This window comes from Leptonychotes weddellii, chromosome 9, assembly GCF_054177405.1.
Source record: "Leptonychotes weddellii isolate Sample4059 chromosome 9, ASM5417740v2, whole genome shotgun sequence".
Lineage (NCBI taxonomy): Eukaryota > Metazoa > Chordata > Mammalia > Carnivora > Phocidae > Leptonychotes > Leptonychotes weddellii.
In genome coordinates this window covers 11948821-11973527 of record NC_138377.1, presented here as the reverse complement: position 1 = coordinate 11973527, position 24707 = coordinate 11948821, and the positions used below count along the sequence as shown (strand labels likewise).

At 40.4% G+C, this 24707-nt stretch overlaps 1 protein-coding gene across 1 annotated transcript in view; it reads left to right on the top strand.

Moving 5' to 3' along the window:
• The window catches only part of TDP1 (tyrosyl-DNA phosphodiesterase 1), a 70212-nt gene that overhangs the window by 35840 nt on the left and 9665 nt on the right, over positions 1 to 24707 (top strand). The window lies entirely within an intron of this gene.

Sequence of the window (24707 nt, the reverse complement as noted above, 5' to 3'; positions counted from 1 at the left end):
TTCCAGGCAGGGCTGTCTCTGCTCTGCTCCCGCATCATGTTTGCTCACTCCACTGCAGTGCCTCTGCTTATGATACTCATTTGCCTAACATGCTGCCCCCTCTCTCCCCAAGAGTCCTAATTCTGTTTCCTCAAAGGCCCAGTTTAAAATTTACAGCAGGGGCACCTGGGTGGCTCAGTCAGTTGAGCATCTGACTTTTGATTTTTGGCTCAGGTCATGATCTCAGGGTCATGAGATTGGGCCCCAAGTGGGGCTTCTCTCTCAGTGGGGAGTCTGCCGGAGAGTTTCTCTCTCCCTCTGCCCCTCCCCTGCTCACGCACGCACTCACATGCTCGCTCTCAAATCTTCAAAATGTACAGCCATTAAGGGATGCCTGGTGCTGTTTGTAACAGTAGTACCCTTGCTTTGGAGTGCCTTTGAAACAGCCTCCCTGTTCAGTTTGTGTGCCAGTGTTTACTTGACTTTACTCTGTCCCAGTAACCAGTAATCAGCTCATGCAAATCTGGGACCAAGTCATTCTCTTAAGTACCCCATAATATTCAAAGTGCATTTCTTGAATGCCAACGGTATGCCGGGCAGAAAGAACACAAGGTGATACAGTATGGCTTCCATTTCTTCCTTCAAGAAGTCGGAGTTCTGGGTAGCAAGAATTAAATGGGACACAATCGTTGCACTCAAGGACACTAGTAAAGCCATAGGGAGCTCAAGACGCTGTATTTTCACTAAATGCTTGAGAATATGAACAATGTGCCCAGCAAGACTTCATGTTGCTGCTCTGTGTTAGGCATTGCTTACACTGTGAGGAACAAGAGTGACAGAGAACCTATCCTAACAGCTTTTATTTTAGCTAGAGCGGGGTGGGAGAGGCAGACCGTATACAAATGAGTCAGCATGAAGTATCAGATGAGGGCTAGAAACAACAAAATGGGGTGATGTTGGAGCATGTCTGGAGGGGTCAGAGAAGGCCTGCTTTAGGAAGTAACATTTGGGCTGAGTTGATCTAAAGGTGGGGGTAGGGGGTAGGCCCTCAGTTGGTAGAGTAGGTGGAACATTGGAGTGGCCCAGTGTGGCCATGCACAGGCCATGCCAGATCATACAGGGCCTTGAAGGCCAGAATAAGAGTTTTATTCTAAGTGCTGTGAAAACCATATGAGAGTTAAACAGTGGAATGACATCTGATATGTGTCTTTTATTTATTTTTAAGATTTTATTTATTTATTTGAGAGCACATGAGAGGGGGGAGGGTCAGAGGGAGAAGCAGACTCCCCGCCGAGCAGGGAGCCCCACGCAGGACTCGATCCAGGGACTCCAGGATCATGACCTGAGCCGAAGGCAGTCGCTTAACCAACTGAGCCACCCAGGCGCCCTGATATGTGTCTTTTAAAGATAACCTGGGCTGCCGAATGGAGAGTGGGTCATTGGAAATGAGTAGATGTGCATAGGCCAGCTGGGAAGCATGGAGAGATTATGACAGACATAATTCTTAGACAGAAGTGAGTGTTCATGGGGAAAGAGCAGGTGGATACGGGCTACGTGAAGGGGGGCGGGGTACTATCTGTATAGAACATGCCCCCAAATCTCTCTTGAGGAAAGGCAGTCAGGATGGTGGGAAGAGCATGGGTTTGGAGTTACACAGACCCAAATCCAAAGACCCACTTAACATTTGTGAATTAATAAACTTCACCAAGCACCAGTTTCCTTCTCTCTGAAAGTAGGATATGACCTTTAACTGTTAGTTTTGTTCAGAAGCTTGAAACAAGTTACATAGAGCAGCTGTCATCAGGAACTGGTACATGTTCAACAGATGACACTTATCTTCCCTATTTAAGCTTAATTTTGAATATTCTAAGTAATGATGTTTGTAATATTTCATCCTAAGTACATGAAACGACTATAACAAGTATAGGGTAATAATACTTCACAGTAGCAGCTCAGCCTGTAAATTCGTATGGAAACCTCAGAATCCATCATCAGGCACTTGAAGGAATTGAATGGTTGTCCTGAGACTTTTAGTCATCTTGGAGAATCTTCAGTGAAATGTCAGTTCCTGGGTAGGAGACTTTTAAAAAGTCATTTCTGCCTTGGGATAAGAAAGGAGCAAGAGAGAGACTTGACCTTCATTGAGCAGCCACTTTCATGTGGCAGAAAGTTCTAGCACTTTACCTGTGTTTCGTTCAGCCATTGCAGGAGTCTCTGAGGTAGTTGTGTCCTTTCCACAGGCGAGGAATAGGACTGCAGAACTGAGGACTCCATCCATTCCCCCAGCAAGTATCTGCCCACTGTGGGCAAAGCTGTGAACCCCAGGCACAAGGATAGAAGGATAAGCAGAAGTGCAGTTCTTGCTCTCCAGGCGTTTATGTTAGAACAAAAGTGGTTTTATCAAACAACATGTACAGATTATTTAATTGCAGTTGTAACAATTTTGAGTATTCTACATACGTAGATTTTCACCTAGCAAGGCCTTAACTGTCTTTCGGTTCTCAACCCAACATGATGGAGCCTCTCCTTGCTTGCTTAGCCTAGTGCCTTCCATCGTGTCCTGCGCCTCCTGCTGGGTCCGTTTTCTTTCCCTTTTGGTGTGGTTGCCTGTGTAACCATTGGCTGCCCCTCCAGACTTGGAGTGAAGTCCATGTTTTGGCTGACACGCCCCTGCACCTGGCACGTAGGGGCGCTCAGTAAGGATTTGTTAACAAGGAAGCTAGTAATGTGCAGGATTGGGGCTGTGGTCATGCAAGTGCTGTCTAGACCTTGTGCAGAACTGAATGTGGGAGATGCTTCACATGTGACTCCTGCATTTGGGGTGTGGTGGGAGATGGGAGTGGTAATTGCCATCCAGCAGAAATCGGGAAAGGGAACTGGTTTCACGGGGAGAATGGTCACGTTGAGTGCAAATCTGTTCTCAGAAAGGACCTCCCCCTTCCTCTTCTAAGGCTTCACCTGATAAAGTCAGGCTCACCCATGGTCATCCTAAACTTTTTGATAAACTCAGTTTATTGATAACCTGATCACAGGAATGAAATCCCATCATATTCACAATTTTGCCCATGCTCAAAGAAAGAGCTTTATACCAGATGTCTACATCGGAAGCAAGGGTGTTAATCCTGGGGGCCATCTTCCAATTCTGCCTTCCATAGGATTCATTGGTATTTATTACCCAGTTAGATCCCTCCCCAGCTTTGACTTGAAATAATTTCTTACTGTTCTCAAATTGAGGTTTATTTTTCATAGTTAGGCAAAACTACCCTTGAACATACTCAAAAGACTGAACCTTAGCAACCAAAGGCTATTTGAGAAGGGAAATTCTGTAATTATCTTGAGCCACAGGCTGCTTTATTGGATTGAAAGAGTAACCCTGCAGTGTGATTACTTTGGAGAACCACATTGACCAGCATATGTAGAGTTGTTAAAAGTAAATCTTGTGAAAGATAAGTAGAATCCCAAAAGATTTAATTTCCTAATCTGAAAAAAACCCTTATCACCTTAGAAGTGTCCTTCACGTGTTGCTCCCTGCGTATCCATAATATCTTACTACCTGTCGTTTCTCCACCGTTATAAGTAGAGAACATTGGCATTCTGGTCATGGGGACTTAATTTTACTCCACTGACATTTGATAACTGTGTCTACTGAAGATCAGGGATTGAAATCTTACAAAAATGCTAGCTTTACTAGTTTTCATCTTCCATGATTTATCCTTCTAAATATACGTGAATCACAAAGTTTTAATATCCTCTTTCATTATGTGTTGTGATTGGGGTTCTGACTGGAAGTCTTTTGCATAGATCCTGGGTTAGGTTTTACTATATAGTTGTCATATCACCGAGGATTCTAATATCTGCACTGAAACCATTTTTAATGAAGTCTCTACTTTATTGGACTGTATGCTTTAGAAGTATTCTACTTTAAGAAAAAATGAGTTTGTAATTCCTACACTTTCCTCTGAAAGATTCATCCTGTTCATCCTGTTGGTAACTTTTGTATAATGTCTTGTGTTTTCAAACCAGCAAATACTGTGTCTAGCACAGTGCCTGGTCTATAGCGGCCCAGAAATTTTTGAAATGGGTGAAGGATATTCCCTATAATGCAGCTACCATTCATTTGCTCACTGTTTCTCAGATTCTAAGTTTATTTTTCTTTTTGTACTGTCCGGAATGATTATGCTTATCCTTAAGGTCTATTTCAAGTGTTCCCCTTTGAAAATTTTTCTAGCTCAGACATAATTCATTGTTTTCCCCATTGTGTTTTTGTAGCACTTTTTGCTTGATTTTTTTTTTACATGTTCCTTCTTGGTTATTTCTGGGTTCCTTTCCCTCAGTACAATATGAACTGCTTGAGAACAGGTGCCAGGTTTTACTCATCTTTAGATCCTCCGCATCTAACTCTGCACAGCATATCGTTAGTAACCTAAACATACTTGAATGAGAGCCCTTCACAAAATGTTCCAATAGGTAATAATATATAAACATAACAGGAAAAGGGTAGATGGAAAAAGTTTGTCTTCCCATTCCCCAGCTATCCTGCTCCTCAACCTCAAACTACTACTACTAATGGGTTGCTTGGGTTGAATAGCTTTTAACCCCATGACCCATCAAACCAAGGTACCTCAGAGGGTGGGTGATATTACCCCATCAGGCGGTGGACTATGGAAGAAATAACACTGAGATGGAGTCCAAAGATCCACATTCTAATTTGCAATTGCCACTTACTAGCCTGCCACGTAAATTTTGGGAATGCCCTTTATAATCTGGGTTTTATCTCTTTTGTGGAATGTTGTGAGGATGATGGAAAATACATGACATGTAGAAGTTACCTACCCCACTGTGTGATGTATTGAACATTTAACTGCTTGATTTTAGTGGCTGTTAACAACCATGTGTTAAGCTTATGTTCACTAGTCCTTTTAGGATTCAAGAAAGCTGCTTGAAAAGCCTTTGTTTTGTTCATAAGATATGTGACCTAAAGATTTGTCCATAGTTAAAGCCTTTTCTAAGTTCAATATGTGATTAATTGACAAATTGGTCAAAATTCTATGAAATCAAGACGAGTACATTCAGCCAGAAGTATATTATTCAAAGAAACTTAAAACTTGCACTTACGCTTGAACTTAAGATGTTATGTTGGCTGGCAATTTTCTCTTTTGTCTGGTTGCTTTTATTTCAAGCTATTTATAGTTTTTGATCCTACCATGAAATCATCCTGTATTTGATGGGCAGCCTGTTCTTGAAATTACTGGGACATGATGACAAATACAGTGTTTGACTTTTACCACAGGACCAAGCAGGCAAGAAGACAAACTTGAAGAAGCAGCTTTGGCTATAAAGATAATTCCAAGGAGTAATTGGCAAACCCAGTGAGCACAATTAGGAAAGCTGTGCATTGTGGGTGGGCATAAAGCATTGGCAGTTACAGTTGCCTAGCAACTGACAGGCATTGCCGGATAGTTGGGGAGAAGCAGAAATGTTGGTACTGCCACTTTAGGGGAAAACGAGACAAATGCTTAACTATTAAAACCACCATGGCTTTTTGAGGAAACATATGACCTGGTACTCTGCTCTGATTTTCAGCATTACCGTGCACATACTTCTCTAATGTCTGTTCCTTTGGCTCTGAAACAGTCTTTTTTCCTCTGTCTGATTTTTTTTTTTTTTCCTGCAGTGAAAATCAAATTGGGTCACACAAAAAAATATTGGTAGATGTCACTGGGTAGACTTGGTTGCCTGGCACTGTGGCTCTAAGGTATTGGGGTTAGTTGGTTTGCCTCATGTACTTTCTCAAAAATAATGGTATCAGTACCAAAGTCTACAGATGACTTCCTTTATGCATTAGAGATGGAGGTCCTATCCCCACCCTTACTTTCTTGCATTCTGCTACAAGTAGACCAAGACCAAGCCCCTTTTCATGCTCATGGGAGCTTGTCTGATGGAGCATTATCCTTGATGGGGAAAAAACCCTGAGCCCCCCTCACCTAGGGCCTCTAGACCCTTTGTACACTTGTAGTGCTAGTCATGAAGTATACCTGTGGCTTGAGATGAGGTTCTATTTGGGAGTCCTTCACCAGGTTCTAGCCCCCAGAGAAAACCCATTATAATACCAGATACTTTTCATGATGCTTACTATATGCTGACCAAGTGGTTTTTGTTTTTGTTTTTGATTTTTTTTTTAGTAGATACACAATGTTAAATTAGTTTCAAGTGTACAACAGTGATTCAACAAGTTTATGCGTTCTGCTGTGTTCACCAAGTGCTTTTTTTTATTCTAACTTATTTGATCCTCTTAATTAGGAGCTACATAGTAATGTTCCCATTTTAGAGATGTGAAAGTGGCCCAGTTGGTAAGGCGGTAGAGCTAGGATTGCAACCCACATAGTCTAGCGGGAGTATTTCATACGTGTGTGCTAGGCACAGCTCTAGGCTTCGGTTATGGATGGCGAACAAGGCAGGCATGATTCCTGCCCACAAGGAACTTGTATTCTAGTTGGTGTAGCCCTCTTGTCCTTCTGCTTTGGGATCAGCAGATGACTGAGCCACCCAGGTGCCCCTTAGACACTAAATCTTAATCTTCATTTCTCTTACCCACCTCATCCTAAGGTTGTGAGAAAAAACACAAAGCTCAGAAACTTCCTGCAGCCCCCATTTCCTTAAGTACTTGCCAAGTCTTCCCTCTTCCCCACTGACATCCTTTAGCGCTGTTGTGCCAGGCCTTCCCCTGGCTCCTCTTTCCCTGCCCTTCGGAGTACTGTGTCTTCCTACCCATTGCATTGCCATTGCTCTCCCAACCTGTATAGGTTTTAGTTCTGCCATAGCAATCATTTGTGGCCCTTGCTGAGCAAGCTCTGACAGCTGTGGGCTGCCAGTGAGTGCTGTGGTGCTGCTTTTTCTCAGCCTCTGGGTGTCCTGCCTCTTGGTTCACTGATCAAGTGTTCACAGAGCATCCATTCTGTGCCAGGCTTTGTTGGGTTGTTGGGGTATAGCACTTTAAAGCTTCAGTGCTTTTTGCCCTTTTTTTTTTTTTAAAGAGAGCGCACGCTCGCATGTGGGAGCGGTGGGAGAGAGAATCTTAAGCATGAACAAAGGCGGGGGGAGACAAACCAAGAAACAGATTCTTAACTGTAGAGAACAAACTAATGGTTACCAGAGGGGAGATGGGTAGGGAATGGGTTAAATCATTCACTCTTTTACTCCTCTTTTGCCACTTGCAAATACACATTCAGTACCTCTTTCTGTTAACCTTGCTGGGCCTGTGGGCCTGCAGATGTCCCTCAGCTTGGCATATTGGTAGCTAGATCTACTGATCCATTGAGAGCTTGATCAGTATCTAATGAGGGGTAGGTAGGTTGTGTGTGTATGCATGCAAGTGTTCAGGGGAATTTTTTACACTAGCAATTAAATGCATCCAGGGTGGTACTAATAAGGTGGGGTGTCTTTCAGAGGAAAGAGAGCTCTTCTGCATTAAGTAACTAGATGAAGCTTCAGACAGTGGTACTTTTTTGATAGGTCAAGGTGGGCACTTTAGGTAGAAGAAATCCTGTCTTAGAGTCATGAGACAAGTTGTGCTGGGGGAGGTAGAGAGATCATCTGGGCTGGCACGAAGCCTTGTGGGGGAAGGATGGGGAAGAAGCCTGACAGTGGTTGGGGCCAGGCTTGTGGAGCTTGTACAACAGGTATAGGATTTCAGACTTTTCCGATAAGGATCACTGAATGTTTTTGATGAGACAGTGAGATGACCAGCAGTGTTGTGATAATATTACTGATAAAGGCTATTCTTCACAACTTTATGATTGACGTACCGTTCTCATGATAATGTTGTCGTGTGCTCTGAGATCTAAATGGAGCAGGTGTTGTCATAGCTATTTTATGAAAGTAGAAACAGGTACAAGTGTCAAGGCTAGTAAGTGGTTGAACTGGAACTTGAACTCAGATCTTTTGTTTCCTCTAAGTCCTACTCTTTCTGGAATTAGCTTATGGGGTGGGTTAAAGGAAGTAAAGCATGGATGCAGAAAAACCTACTGAGCAACTGATATGAAATTCCAAATATGGAACTCTAAAGGTGCAGTGGAATAGAAAAACCTGGGTGTTCCCATAGAGAAACGATTACAGAAGAATCGGAAAGACTCAGAACAGGTTGAGAGGGCAGGAGAAATAGGGTTGTGAGCATAGCTCTCTAGGGGAGAGAGGCCCCATAAGGCCTTGGGGAGCTGGTCACTAACCCCGAGGAGGCTACTCCTCAAGCTGTCTCAGAAGGTCCTGGTAGAAACCATCCATTTGCTCTGCAGCACCAGTATTTTGTGCTGTGCACTCTGAGGCTCCCAAGGGATGAGAAGAGCTCCCAGCAGGCTGCACCACTATGGGGCCCAGGCAAATAAAGGCAGGGACACTTTGTCAGGGACCAGGGGAAGACTGTTTGTTACTCAGATGGCTTTCCAGGGTCTCTAAGGTAAATTGAACAAGTGCTGGCTGTACATTGGACTGTGGTGTTACCCGTCCATAAACAGTCCACTGTCTGCAAGCTGTCTTGCTTCTAGGCCGTTGCTTCAGCCCTCTGGGCTGTTTCTCCATGTGTAAAACCAGAGATTGGGCTGAAGCAGGGATTTTCACGCCATGTTCCTTGGAGCCCTAAGGGTTCTGGAAACTCCTTTCAGAGCCCGCTACCACAGTGGGTAGGGGAAGAGGAATTCAGGTAATTCCTGGTTCATCTAGAGACACTTTTATCTGCTTGAAATGTTTCCTTTGAACAAAAGACTCTGAATTTTTCTTTTTTTAAAAACTGTGAAAAGCCATTATGATATCTCCTGAGCCCATCTCACATTTTACAGGTTTAAGTATTAGTACTTCCCAAACATTATCTTTATGTTGTTTTTTCAGTATACTAAGAACTTACACCTAGATTATTTCATTCATTCCTCATTATTAACCAAGGAAGTGAACAAATGATGTTAAACCCATATTTTAGATGAAAAGGTGGCACCCAAAGGACATAACCCCAAGGTAGTAACTGGCCGAAACCAAAACTCAAATCTTACGAGTCACTTGCTCTTTTTAAGTCTTTGTGTTGCCTTTCCACTATAGGAAGTGGACCAGAATAATGGAATATGTCAGTAGAAAGCGAGATAGTAAGCAGTTTTTGGTTATCGTGGTGGTTACTACTAAACACACTGAAATTCCTTGATAGGATGTTCCAGATACCAGTTTTGACCTGAAATTGGCAAAGCAACTTTTGATCCTGCTTGACAGTATGTTTTGTCCTTTTGGATTCTGGATACTGATATGATGGCTTCTAAAGCCCATGTAATTCCATCTGTGGGATCAAGGATAGATGGATCCTTTTATTTTTAATTTTTGTTTTGTTTTGGTTTTTTTTAGAGAAAGAGAGGGGCAGAAGGAGAGAGAGAATCTTAAGCAGGCTCGATGCCCAGCACAGAGCCCAATATGGGGCTTGATCTCATGACTCTGAGATCATGACCTGAGCCAAAATTGAGACGCCCAACCAACTGAGCCACCCAGGTGCCCCATGGGTAGATGGATCCTTTTAAAGACTAGGTTCACAGCTGGGCTGAATCATGCCATGGTACTAAAGCTAGCCCTCCAAATTCAGTGTGAATATGAAAGCATTTGCTTGGGGATATAAGATGCCTGTGGCTGAGGAACAAAATGAGGTTGCAAATAGATTTTTCCACCTATTTGGTGAGTTGTCAGAATTGTGACTTGTAAAAGCCCACACCCAAGTAGCTGATCTCCTTTAGTGCTCTGCTCTTATTTGTGGGAAAACGTGGGTCATAATCACTTTTTTCTTTTCCTGCTGGAATTTCCTTGTGAATGCCTTATATCTATAAAACAACATAGCCCCAAAACACAACCGACCCATTGTGGCTGACCTATTGTGTCGCCTTTGGTACTTAATTTCAAAAGATTGTTGGACATTTGCAGAATTGGTTTAATTTTAACCATGCTATTAAATTCCTAGTCACTATATTAAAAATTGGGGAGGACTACCTGGGTGGCTCATTCAGTGAGGTGTCAGACTCTTGATCTTAGCTCAGGTCTTGGTCTCAGGGTTGTGAGTTCAAGCCCCGTGCTGGGCCCTGTGGTGTGGAGCCTACTTAAAAAACAAACAAACAAACAAACATATATCTGTATCAAGGAGACCAAAATTCTCTTGATTTCCTTGACAGAATGAAATAGGACTATTTTTCTCACTATATTTCTGCCCTGGGGATTTGTGCTAGAATTATGAAATCAGTGAAGCAATCCATTGAAGAAACTTTAGACCTATCTACCACTGAAATTTCCTAGGATGAGGAGGCCTGGATGGATCTGCCTTCTGGAAAATTCCATTTTTTTAGTGAGTCACAACAGAGGAAGACCAGAGTCCTCTTTCCAGAAATTTAGCAAGGTTATTGATGTTGGTAATAGCTAACATCTAATTGTCATTTATGTGCCAGGGACACTTTACACACCTTATCTGATACAATCCACACATTACCTTTATAAGGCAAGTACGTTACCATATTTTACAGGTACAGAACTTGAAGATCAGCAGTGTTGGCACTAATAGAAATGCATGCAAGCTCAGATTCTGCTCTTACTACCCTACTCTGCCTTTTGTGCTTAATTTTCAACAGTAAGACTTTTAATTTAGATTTTAAAGTTTTATAACAATAATGAACAAAATAGTCTTGATAAATTGTATCTTCTAGGCTCTTGTATATTAGTCCCTCTCTTTGAATTAAATGTTTCTTACCTATGTAACATCTGCAGGATTCAGTTGGGAGACATCTGTGGGCTGCAGTAGCCATAGACAACTTTCTGAAAGCGATGGGGTTTGTGGGGGAGGAAAGGGCTCAGATGGCCACAAAACGGGGGAGCGCGTAGGTAGAAGACCTCATGGGCTAGGAAATGTTTGCATAGTTGTGGAGGCAGTCAGTAAATCAGTTCACTTAAGAGTAGCAGAGTCAGGAAAAGGCATAATGGGGTATAAGATTGAAAAGCATAAATCTGGTCAGACTGAGGAGGGTCCTAAATGCCAGGCTGTATATTTACCTCATGCTTAAGTAGAAAGGACACACGGATACTTTGAGAGCCTGGAGGAAGGTGTAAATGAGAAACCAGAGACAGGGCAATCCATTTGGATCCAGAGTCTAGGGTGAAAGGGACAGAACTAGAGAGATCTCATTGGAAATAGAGGATGTTAGAGGGTAAAATAGCTTGGTGACTGGCTCTACTTAGTTGCCTGTGGAGCAAGGAAGTCCAGAATGCATATTTCTGAGCCTGACTGAATGAGACTGTGGATAGAGGGGAAAGTGGGAGAGAGCTGGTTTTCAGAGGGGAAAGGCATGCTGATACGTTCTGTTTTTGGAGTATTGGGTTTGGGGTGATAATGTGACATTCCAATAGAGAAATCCAGCTTATGGTTGGAGATGTCAGTTGAATATGGTGAGAGCTCAAAACTGGTGAAGTCTGGGAGTCATACTTGTCAGCATAATGTTTGCCGTTGGTGAGGGGGACAGTCTCCAAGAAAGAGAGGACAATAGAATGAGCCAAGGGCAGAGCATGAATTTAGAGGGTTCATGGTGGGAAGGGCAGCAAATGAGAGAGAAGCTGAACAGTCGAGGGAAGAGAAAGCCAAGGAGGAGAAATGGAAAGTAGGTGGAGAAAATTATATCCACGCGGCAGAGAAGTCTAAAACGGTTTCTCTACCATGGCATGGTCGACATCTGGGGCCAGATGACTTTATGGGGGTTGCCTTCTGCATTGTTGGAGGTTAGCACCCCTGGCCTTTACTCACTAGCTGCCAAGCAGCATGCCACAGTCTGAGACAACATAAATGGCTCCAGACCTTGCTCCATGTCCCCTTAGGGGCAAAACTGCTCCCAGGTGAGAACTGCTGATCTATCTAGAAGAATAAGGACTAGGAAAAAAGCACTGGATTTGGCAGTTGTGAATATTGAGTGAGTGGAAGTCAGACTACAGAGAATTGAAGAGGGAGAAAGGGAAGGAAAGGAAACTGAAGATGAAGACCACTCACTTAGTACGTCAGAGAAGACATAAGAAGCAGACACTTGAGCTCCGAACTTGGCAGGTTTTTGTGGGGTAGAGCCAGTGTTTGTCCACTGTTCTCTTTTGATAGGTTGTCCTGGCTATTCATTCTTTTTTTTTTTTTTTTTTTAACATACAATGTATTATTTGTTTCAGGGGTACAGGTCTGTGGTTCATCAGTCTACACAATTCACAGAGCTCACCACAACACATACCCTCCCCAGTGTCCATCACCCAGCCACCTCATCCCTCCCCCACCCTCCCCTCCAGCAGCCCTCAGATTGTTTCCTGAGATTAAGAGTCTCTTATGGTTTGTCTCTCTCTCTGGTTTTGTTTCATTTTTTTCCTCTCTTCCCCTATGATCCTCTGCCTTGTTTCTTAAATTACACATATATATCAGTGAGATCATATGGTAATTATCTTTCTCTGATTCTTACATGTAAACTCAATAATCTTGTCTTGCTCTGGGGAAATAAAGTAATGGTATTTTTACTGGGATTAAATTAAAAGTACAAATAACGTAGTCCCATGTCTCTTCATGTGTATAAATAGTTCATTACTTTTCAAAATTAATAGACCATCTTTTTTAAGCAGTTTAACAAAAAATGGAGCAGAAAGTACCCTTCATCTCCCTTTCCTTTATTGTTAACATGTTGCATTACTGTGAGACCTTTGTTAAACTTGACGAGCCACTACTTAAGTCTGTAGTTTACATTAGGGTTCATGTACATTCTGTGGAGTTTAACAGAAGTATAAGGACATGTATCCACTATTACATTGTCATAAAGAGTAGTTCACTGTCCAAAAATCCTCTGTACTTCACCTGTTCATCCCTCCTTACTACCATCCCTGCACCCATGCCCTGGCAGCTGCTGATCATTTTACTGTCTGTCTAGTTTTGCCTTTTTCAGAATTTTGTGTAGTTGGAATCATAGTGTATGTAGTCTTTTCAGATTGCTTCCTTTCACTTAGCTACGTGCATTTAAGGTTCCTTCGTGGCTTTGATAGCTAATTTCTTTTTAATGCTATATAATAGTCCATTGTCTGAGTATGCATCACAGCCTGCTGTCTGTTCACCAACTTAAGGACATTTTGGTGGCTTCCAAGTTTTGGCAGTGAAGAATAAAGCTACTATAAACACCTATGTACAGGTTTTGTGTGGAAATAAGCTTTCATAACATTTGGGTAATAATTAAGGAGCATGATTTCTGGGTTGCATAGTGTGAATATATTTAGTTGCAAAAGAAACTGCCAAACTGTTTTCCAGAATGGCTCTATCATTTTGCATACTCACCAGCAAAGAATGATAGTTCTTGATGCCAGTATTTGATGTTTTGGTTTTTTTGTTTGTTTGTTTGTTTTTCCATTTTTGGCCATTCTAACAGGTGTGTAGTGATATCTCGTTTTAAGTTGCAATTTTCTAATAACAAATAACATGGAGCATCTTAGCTTATTTGCCATCTGTATATCTTTTGGTGAGGTGTCTGTTCAGACCCTTTGCCAATTTTTTAATCAAGTTGTTTTTAGTTTTTATTTCATCACACCCAGAATTTGCGTTGAATTTTATTTATTGAAGCATAGTTGAAATACAGTATTTTCAGGTGTACAAACTTAGTGATTGAGCAGTTATATACATTGCAAGATGCTTACCGTAAGTATAGTTACCAAATGTCACCATACAAAGTTATTAAATATTGACGATATTCCTTATGCTGTACTTTTCATCCCCGTGACTTAGCTATTTTATAACTGGAAGTTTGTTCCTCTTAATTTCCTCACCTATATTACCCATCCCCCTACACCCCTTCCCTCTGGCACCCACCAGTTCTGTTAGTCTATTTCTGTTTGTTCATTTGTGTTTGTTTCTTAGATTACACATATAAGTGAAATAAATCCTATAGTATTTGTCTTTCCGTCTGACTTATTTTGCTTAGCATAATTCCTCTAGGTCAATCCATGTAAATGGCAAGATCTTATTTCTATGCCTGAGTAATATAACATGCGTATATATACCATATTTTCCTCATTCATCTAGTGATGGACACTTAGGTTGCTTCCATATCTTGGCTATTATAAACAATGTTGCAGTAAACATAGTGGTGCACTTATTTTTTCAAATTAGTGTTTTTATTGGGTAAATAACCAGAAGTGGAATTAATGGATCATATGGTATTTCTATTTCTAATTTTTTTAGGAACCTCCCTACTGTCTTCTACAGTGGCCGCACCAGTTTACATTCCCACCAATAGTACACAAGGGTTTCCTTTTCTCCACATCCTTGCTAAGACATTATTTCTTTTGAATACTAGCCATTCTGACAGACGTGAGGTGATATCTCATTGTGGTTTTGATTTGCATTTCTCTGATGATTAGTAATGTCCGAGCATCTTTTCATAAATCTGTTGGCCATCTGTGTATTGTCTTTGGAAAAATATCCAGGTCATCTTCCCGTTTTTAATCAGATTATTTGTAGGAGTTTGTTTGTTTTTGTTTTTTGTTTTGGTTTTGTTTGTTTGTTTTTTGGTGTTGAGTTGTAGGAGTTCTTTATATATTTTGGATATTAACCCCTTATTGGGTATGTTATTTGCAAATATCTTCTTTCAGTATATTGCCTTTTTGTTGATTTCTTTCACTGTGCAAAAGTTTAATTTGTTGTGGTCTCAAGTGTTTTTGCTTTTGTTTTCCTTGCCTGAGGAGACAGATCCAGAAGAATATTAAGGTGAATGTCCAAGAGATTACTGCTCATGTTTTCTTCTCGTAGTTTTCTGGTTTTAGGTCTCAGTTTAGGTCTTAAATCCATTTTGAGTTTATTTGCTGTAAGAAAGTGGTCTAGTTTCATTCTTTCACGTTTTGCATGTACAGTTTTCCCAGCACTATTCATTGAAAAGATTATCTTTTTCCCATTGTATGTTCCTGCCTACTTTATCATAGATTGGCCATATAAATGTGGGTTTACTTCTGGGCTCTTTATTTTGTTCCATCTATCTATGTCTGTTTTTGTGGCAGTACCATACTGTTTAGATTATTATAGGATTGTGATATCTCCAGCTTTGTTGTTCTCAATGTTGTATTGGCTATTCCAGGTCTTTTGTAGTTCCATACAAATGTTAGTAGTATTTGTTCTAGTTCTTTGAAAAATGCCATTGGTGTCTTGATAGGAATTGTGTTGAATCCGTTGATTGCTTTGGGTAGTATACATGTTAATATTCTTCCAATCCATGAGTATCCTGTATCTTTCCATTTATTTGTATTGTCTTCAGTTACTGTCATTAGTGTGTTACAGTTTTCAGAGTTATAGGTCTTTGGTCTTCTTGGTTAAACTTATTCCTAGGTATTTTACTTTTTTTTTTTTTTTAAGATTTTATTTATTTATTTGAGAGAGAGAGAGATTGAGAAAACGAGTGGGAGGAGGGGCGGAGGGAGAAGCAGACTCCCTGCAGAGCAGGGAGCCCGATGCGGGACTCGATCCCAGGACCCTGGGATCATGACCTGAGCCGAAGGCAGATGCTTAACCGACTGAGCCACCCAGGCGCCCGGTATCTTACTCTTTTTGATGTAATTATAAACGGTATTGTCTTCTTAATTTCTCTTGCTGCAGAGTTATTTGTGTCTAGAAACACAACAGATTTCTGTGTATTGATTTTTTTTTTTTTTTAGCGTGCAACTTTACTAAATTCATTTATTCTGAGACCTTTTTAGTGAAGCATTTAGGGTTTTCTATATATAGTATCATGTCATCTGTAAATAGTGACTGTTTTCTTCGTGAGTTTTAAGAGCTCTTTATTTTGGCTATGGGTCTTTTATCAGGTATGTGTTTTGCATGTATGTTCTCCTAGTCCCTGGCTTTTATTTTCATCCTCTTAATAGTTCTATTTGCAGAGCAGAAGTTAAGTCCAACTTACCAATTTTTTCTTTCAGGGATTGTGCTTTTGATGTTGAATCTAAAAAGTCCCTTCTCTTTTAATGTTTGTTTCTTCATTTTTAGGCATGTACCTTATAAATCTAATCTGATCATCTCCACTTTAGTAGGTAACTTTAATGCTTTTGCATTCAGTGTTCATACTGATATATTTTAATTTTCTATGATTTAACTTTATGCGTTCTTATTTCCATGTTTTTCTTTCTTTGCCTCCTTTTTCTCACTTCTATCAGATTCATCAGGTTTGCTTTATTTTTCTTCTATTAAAAAGTGTAATCCATTTCTAATCTTGAATCTAAAATCGTTCGGGGTTTTCCTCTTCCTAAACAGCTAGAAAAATGTGGAACTCCAATTCTGATTGTCCTGTTTCTTATATGTTCTCCAGGATTATTGCTCCAGTATTATATTGAAGAAGCCTTGGAAATGAATCATTCTTGTGGAGTTACCCACAGGTTTACTAATTTCTTTGCTTGTTTTTCTTCCTCGTATACCTGTCCTTTCAAGTGAATCTAGTTTTCTTTCCTAAACTATATCCTTTTTTAGTTCCTTGAAACCTCTTCACTGATAATAAGCTCTTGGAGCTGTTTTTGTAAAACTGCCTTTACTTTTGCCCTCATTTTTGAGTCATTTAACTGGATTTAAAATTCTAAGTTGGCCCTTATTTTCTCCATTTCTTTGAAGAATTTTTTTCATTGGCTTTGAATTCATTTGTTGCTATTAGGAAATTGCCATCTAATTACTGTTCCTTTATGGGAAATCTACCTTTTGTCTCAGCCTGCTTTTAAGATTTTTCTTTATCTTTGGTGTTCTGTAGTTTTACTACAACAGATCAATAGATGTGGATTTATTTTTATTTAGTCTTAGTGGCATTTGTTGTACTTCAGTCTGAAGATCTACTTTTTAAACAGTTCTCTAAGATTACTGGCTTTCATCTCTGAGCATATTAATTTACCCATTTTTTTGGTTTTGTTTTGTTTTTAAGATTTTACTTATTTATTTGAGAGAGAGAGTATGAGCACAAGCAGCAGGGAGTGGCAGGCAGAGGGAGAGGGAGAAGCAAGCTCCCTGCTGAGCAGGGAACCCGATCTGGGTCTCGATCCCAGGACCCCGAGATCGTGACCTGAGCCTAAGGCAGATGCTTAACCTACTGAGCCATCCAGGTGCCCCTCAACTTAACCATTTTTACCTCCCTTTTATAACTCGTACTAAATACATTTGAGACCCTTTCAGTCTTCAGCCTTTTATTTTTCATTGCCCTGCCTGGGTTGCTTCCTATGTAATTTCTTCAAGATCTGTCTTATAGTTTATTAATTTTTTTAGCTGCAACCACTGTGTTATTTTATTCATCAATTGAGTTTCTAATTTCAGTGACTGTATTTTTCAGTCTGAGGCTTTGTAGTTTAGAACTTAGAGCAGAGTCACGTTGTGGGGTTCAAATTCTTGCTTTACCACTTACTACCTGTGAAACCACCAGCAAATTACTTAACTGTGATTTTTCTCATCCATTAAATTAGGATAATAGTATAGATATACTATAGGTATAGAATCTAATAGTTTAGAATGAGAATTAACAGAATAATAATAAAGGAATTAGATAGTATGGTGTGTGTAAGTGCTGTGTTTTAACTGCCATTGTCACATTTGCATTTTTGTTTTACTTTTTATTTCACACATCATTTTAAATACATTTAATTTTAAATTACCATCTAATCAGTTATCTGAAGTCTAATCCTATTTTCTGTTGACTTTTTCTCATGATGGATTGGGATGATTTTCCTATTGATTTGAAATTTTGGGTTATAAAAGTGTCTCTTCGTTGAGGCTTTAACTGTAAGAATCTTCTTTCGTCTGAGTGTGGACCTCTATATCTCCAGTTTTTGTTTCTGCCAATCTCTTCAAGAGCCTGAAACCAATGTCTGTTAATAGCTTGGCATGGGGTATGACACATTCCTGGCACTACAGTATTTAGAGATCAGATAAAAGTGACCAGAGAGATTGAAAGTAGAAAACCAAAGTTTGACAGAAATCAAGGGAAAATACCTCATTTTTAAAGGAGGGATCTGGGTGAGTTATGAAAGTTATATGCTGCTAAGAGATGAAGTAAGATGTGGAGGATTTCTGTGACTTTTGAGTGATTGCAGTACAGTGGTATGGGGAGAAGCCTTATGAAATAAGAGATTGAAGACTGAGATTTTTTTGTAGTATACCTAGTGCAATAAGAAGAAATTGAAGGCATAAAGATCATAGAGGAAGAAGTAGAACTATCTGTACTACAGGTGACATGATTGTAAATAATAAAGTTCTAAGTTAAAAAAATATCAAAAGCACCAAATAGCTAGAAATAATTTTAAGAGAAGTTGTATAAGACATCTACACTGAAAACTATATATAAAACACTGCTGAGAGAAATACATGGAGATATATATAACATGTTCATGGATTAGAAGATTCAATATTGACATCAGTTGCTCCCAGCTTCTTTGATTTCATTACAATCCTGATCAAAATCCCAGGAGAGTTTGTTGTAAAAAATCAAGCTGAGTCTAAAATTTGAAAATGCAAGGTATTAAGAATAGGCAAGACAACTTTAGAGAGCAAGCTGATAGCAAAATTTACATGTGTATATACAGAATATCTAAAATAGCCAAGATGGTCTTAAGGTATTTACAGTACCTGATTTGAGACTTGGCATAAAATGAGAGTAAGACTATGGTATAGTTTAAGAATAGATATTCTAATCGATGGAATAGAGTCCAGAAATAGATGAAATCAAACACTTGACAAAGGCACCAGGTTTTCAGTAAATGGTGGTTAAGGCAGTTGGATATCCATGCAGAATAAACAAACCTTGGTCTGTCTCAAGCCATAAACAAAATTAGTCTCAGATGGTTGAAAGTCCTAGGTAAGAAATCTAGAACTATGATGTGAAAACTGAAGAATATTCTCATGACATTGAAGTAGGCAGAGGTTTAGTAGATGGCACAAAAATGCACTTGACCATAAAAAAATTGATGTATTTTTGGACTTCAAAAATATTTTAGAAATTCAGTTCATCAAAAGACACCATTTGAAGATGGGTAAAGAAGGCCTTTCTAAACAAGACCTCAAACTCAGAAGATGGTAAAGGAAAAAATTGCAACTTGGATAAATTATCTCCTCTCCCCAAAAAGGGAAGAAAGCAAGCAAGAAAGACCTGAAATATAAAGGTTCTCATTAACAGCTTCAACAAACTGGGAGAACATTTGCTGCATAATTACAATATATGAAAAGCACTGTGAGATAAAATAATGGCTCCTCAAAGATGTCCTAATTTCCAGAGCCTGTGAAGGTAGCAGATGGAATTATAATGTGGGAGATTATCGGAGAGAGCCCAGCGTAATCACAAAGGCACTTAGAAGTGAAGAGGGAGAAATCCAGAGTGATGGCGATAGGAAGAGAACTCCACTGACCTTGCTGGCCTTTGAAGGTGGAGGAATGGAGACACGAGAAATGCAGGTGGCCTCTGAAAACTGGAAAAGGCAAGGAAATGAATTCTTCCCTAGAGCTTCCAGAAGAAATACAATCCTGCCAACACCTTGATTTTAGTCCAGCAAGTCCCATTTTAGACTTCTGATCTCCAGAAGTATAAGATAATGAATTCGTGCTGTTTTAAGCCACTAAATTTATGGCAGTTAGAGCAGCAATAGGAAACTGTGCATACTGGTTATCAATAAAAAAGACAAGTAATGTAATTTTAAGATGGTTAACTCACAAAATTAAACCTAGATGTCCAATAAATATGGTTAAAAACACTGAATACCACTAGTAATCAGAGAACTCAAATTTAAATGAGATCTAGTTTGCCTATTCGATGAGCAAAATTTTCATAGATATTATCCATGCAGTCTTCTCAAGGATCCAAGAAGAGTGTCTTTATACATTGTTGGTGATAGTCTAAATAGGAAAGCTGTTTTAGAGGGAAAATCCATCAAAATTAAAGATTATTTCCTTGTGTATACCTGTATACAACTTGAATCTTTCACAGGGAGTATCTTTCCATATCACTTGTGAAACTATTTTTCAATGTATAAAGAAACCGAGTCCAAGGTCAATACAAGAAAAGCAGCAAATGCAAAACGGAAGATAACTACATGGGGCGGTAGGGGGGCAGAGGGAGAGAGACGTACTGCCTGCTGGATTTTAGGATGGGGTGACAGCAACATTAGCTGGAGTTAATAATTTTCCCTCCTCACCACACAGCTGCTCTGTCTACATCTTCTCTCACATTTACTGCCAACGTTCTGTTTATTGCATCTGTCTGTGAAAGTATCCGTACACCCCGCCCCCGGTCCTCTAAGAGATGTGGCTAAAAGCTCAGTCTGTTAGCCATGTCTGCACTCATTGTGCAGCTGCTGCCTAGATTAAGTACTCATGATGAAAGAAATGTTTTTCATGGACACATGTTCCCGTAACAGTCATCCTTTTGGTTTTGTACACCTTCTAACAGTCTTGAAACAAGTACTTAATGGTGGTGAGCATTTTGTAATGGATGTAATTGTCAAATCACTGTTGTAAACTCAAAACTACTATGTCAACTATACTTCAAGTAAAAATTTATATAAACGAAAATTTTTTAAATCTTAAAAGTAAACTCAATGAGCTGCTCAAATAGGTGCTCAGGCCAGGGTTGGAGGTGGCAGATGATGTTACCAAACTTTAAACTTTTAAAAATGCATGAAGCCAGATGGGCCCACAGGTCCTCTTCCTTCCTCCCATCTTTCTTGCATGGCTGTTTTCCCAACACGTTACCCTGAATATTCAGGTAAACACTCCTCAGCAGTGAGCTCCCAGTGAATATCATGGATTTAATCTTTCTGGTTGGAATATATAGGTGGAGGGCGGCTATCTAGTTAGATTGTGGATGTCTCTAGTCATTGTAGACTGGTGTCCAGAAAGGGATTATGGCCTCATTGACCAAAACCCACTCATGCCCGGGAAGAAGAGTGCCTTAGCATGTTGCTCGTAGTGGGGCAGCCAGGACAGAAATCTTCTCTCCCAATTGGGGGTCAGGGATCTTTTCTCAACATCTGCCGTCTCCGTGTACCTTACTTAAAGGTGGCATTCTTATGCTTTCCTGAGCTTTCCTTGAACTCTGTTACACATTATCAGTTTAAATTTACTCTTAAAGGGTTTCAGCTTTGGACAAAATTTCCATATTCTGGACTGAGTTCAGGTCTCTAATTAGCAGGCATGCTTTACAAGCTATGGCCATCAGTTGAGCTCTTTGTTATTAAGGGGCCTGTAAATTGCCTAGTTCAATAACTGACCATTGGTCCACTTAGCTGGGGGCTCGAGAAAAAACATTCTACCCTGTGGTGGCTTTGTAATGTGTCAGTATGCATAGGCTGAACCACATTTTCCAGAATTCCCTTTCTTGTATGTTTCTGGTTGGGGTGGGCCCCAAAGGAGATTCTTGTTGGAGATTTGGAGGGCATATGTGAAGTAGCAGCCCTTTTATAACCTAAACGTTGTCCTTTTGAGCCAGCTCACATTGTTGGCAAGAGGCAGCAGCGGGACCGGCAACTTCTGCACCCACTCCAGTTTCCTGCTTTAGCTCCTCCAACCCCTGGCCTCGCTTGGTGTGTGTACACCCACCCACCCACCACCCCCCCCCCATGCCAGAGGTAACACAAGCAGACATAGTTTTAGTCTCTACCTCTGGCTTCACCTTGTTGCCTATGGTTCTAGCTTGTGGCTCTAGCTGTATATCTATCTTTCCTGGCTTCTGCTAACCCTGTAGACTTCAAACTCCAGCTTCAGGGCAAAGATGGCCCTTAGAGACTGCCTTAGAAGCTCCTGCAATCACATAAGTTAAATTCCTGTAAATTAATACGTATTCTGTTTCATACACACTCCTCTAGTGGTTCTGCCTCTCTGGCTGAACCGTGACTGCCACACACCTGTTCCCAAGAAGCCACTGTTTTATTCACCTCACTTAACAGCTTGGACAGAGTTTCTGTGGGATAGTACAACTTTGGACATCCAGGATCCCACCCTCTGGAATTGTCCAATTTTCAGAATCCTTCCATACCCCTAAAGAACAGAAAATAAAAACCTCAACCCACTTTGATGAAGCATCATTTGACACCCAGCAACAACAACAAAATAGACCCGAGCGCTGGCAGAGGAGAGAGCAGCTCCATCCAGCAGGAGGCAACAGAAAACAAAGAACAAGGACAGGGAACAGGGTAGAAGTGACCCTGAGTAACAGCAATGGCCACAGCTAGAACTCCTTTGAAGTTTTGGTAGTGAAAGAGCTTGTCCTGAGCTGCCCTGTGGTGTCACTGTACCTCACAAGACACTGGGTTTCTGCTAGACACTTGTAGGTGCCCATCTACACCACACACACTGCAGGCAGGGCTGGAGTTTGGGAAAAATATCCCTTTGTCTTGCCTGCCCTAGGTACCTTTTTATATCTGAACAAAGTGTGTGCAGATATAAAAAAAAAAATCATCAAAGATGCTTTTTCAAGGAATACTGATTTATCACCTAGACAGCTTACAAGTGACTTTCAGTATAATTATTCAGAATATAGTTTAAGGTTCCAGATGCTTAGGACTTTATTAGATGCTAAATACAAAGAAGGGATTGGAGGAAACTACCTGAACAGGTATCTTCGTTGTCTCCAATGATCTTTACCTTGGATTAAGCCCTCCAGTTGTTGAAATGAATAGTTAGTGAAGAATGAAAACAGGCCTTCCAGAAAGTACCTCTGGCCTGTGATGGTTAGATGTTACAAGTCAAGAGAGCGATCAGGCGGTAACCTAGAAAGTGGGGAAAATATTCAACGAGAGACTGCTTCCACCTCACGCTCACTGGTTGGTTGTGCCATTAGACCTGTGGCTTTGCCCAGGAGGTCACCGTGTTTTATGGATGGGTGAGAGATCTACAAGCAAGCTATCCTCTTGGATTTATTTATTTTTTATTTTTTTATTTATTTTTTTTTTTATTAACAATGTATTGTTTCAGGGGTACAGGTCTGTGATTCATCAGTCTTACACAATTCACAGTGCTCACCATAGTACCTTTCCTCCCCAATGTCCATCACCCAGCCACCCCATCCATCCCATGCCCCTCCACTCCAGCAACCCTCAGTTTGTTTCCTGAGATTGAGTTTCTTATGTTTTGTCTCCCTCTCCGGTTTTGTCTTGTTTCATTTTTCCCTCCCTCCCCCTATGATCCTCTGTCTTGTTTCTCCTATTCCTCTTATCAGTGAGATCATATACTTGTCTTTCTCTGGTTGACTTATTTCGCTTAGCATGATACCCTCTAGTTCCATCCACATCGTTGCAAATGGCAAGATTTCATTTTTTTTTTGATGTCTGCATAATATTCCATTGTATATATACCCCACATCTTCTTTATCCATTTATCTGTTGATGGACATCTAGGCTCTTTCCATAGTTTCGCTATTGTGGACATTGCTGCTATAAACATTGGGGTGCATGTGCCCCTTTGGATCACTACATTTGTATCTTTGGGGTAAATACCCAGTAGTGCAATTGCTGGGTCGTAGGGTAGCTCTATTTTCAGCTTTTTGAGGAACCTCCATACTGTTTTTCCAGAGTGGCTGTACCAGCTTGCATTCCCACCAACAGTATAGGAGGGTTCCCTTTTCTGCGTATCCTAGCCAACATCTGTTGTTTCCTGACTTGTTAATTTTGGCCACTCTGGTGTGAGGTGGTATCTCATTGAGGTTTGGATTTGTATTTCCCTGATACCAAGTGATGTTGAGCACTTTCTCATGTGTCTGTTGGCCATTTAGATGTCTTCTTTGTAGAAATGTCTGTTCATGTCTTCTGCCCATTTCTTGATTGGATTCTTTGTTCTTTGGGTGTTGAGTTTGATAAGTTCTTTGTAGATTTTGGATACTAGCCCTTTATCTGATATGTCATTTGCAAATACCTTCTCTCATTCTGTCAGTTGTCTTTTGGTTTTGTGGACTGTTTCCTGTGCTGTGCAAAAGCTTTTTATCTTGATGAAGTCCCAATAGTTCATTTTTGTCCTTGCTTCCCTTGCCTTTGGCGATGTTTTAGGCGGAAGTTGCTGCCTGTGTTCTCCTCAAGGATTTTGATGGATTCTTGTCTCACATTTAGGTCTTTCATCCATTTTGAGTATTTTTGTGTGTGGTGTAAGGAAATGGTCCAGTTTCATTTTTCTGCATGTGGCTGTCCCAATTTTCCCAACACCATTTGTTGAAGAGACTTTTTTCCATTGGACCTTCTTTCCTGCTTTGTCGAAGGTTAGTTGACCATAGAGTTCAGGGTCCATTTCTGGGCTCTCTATTCTGTTCCGTTGATCTATGTGTCTGTTTTTGTGCCAGTACCATACTTTCTTGATTATTACAGCTTTGTAATAGAGCTTGAAGTCCGGAATTGTGATGCCACCAGCTTTGCTTTTCTTTTTCGACATTCCTCTGGCTTTTCGGGGTCTTTTCTGGTTCCATACAAATTTTAGGATTTTTTGTTCCATTTCTTTGAAAAAAGTAGATGCTATTTTGATAGGGATTGCATTAAATGTGTAGATTGCTCTAGGTAGCATAGACATTTTCACAATATTTGTTCTTCCAATCCATGAATATGGAACGTTTTTCCATTTCTTTGTGTCTTCCTCAATTTCTTTCATGAGTATTCTATAGTTTTCTGAGTATAGATCCTTTTGTTGGTTAGATTTATTCCTAGGTATCTTATGGTTTTGGGTGCAGTTGTAAATGGGATCG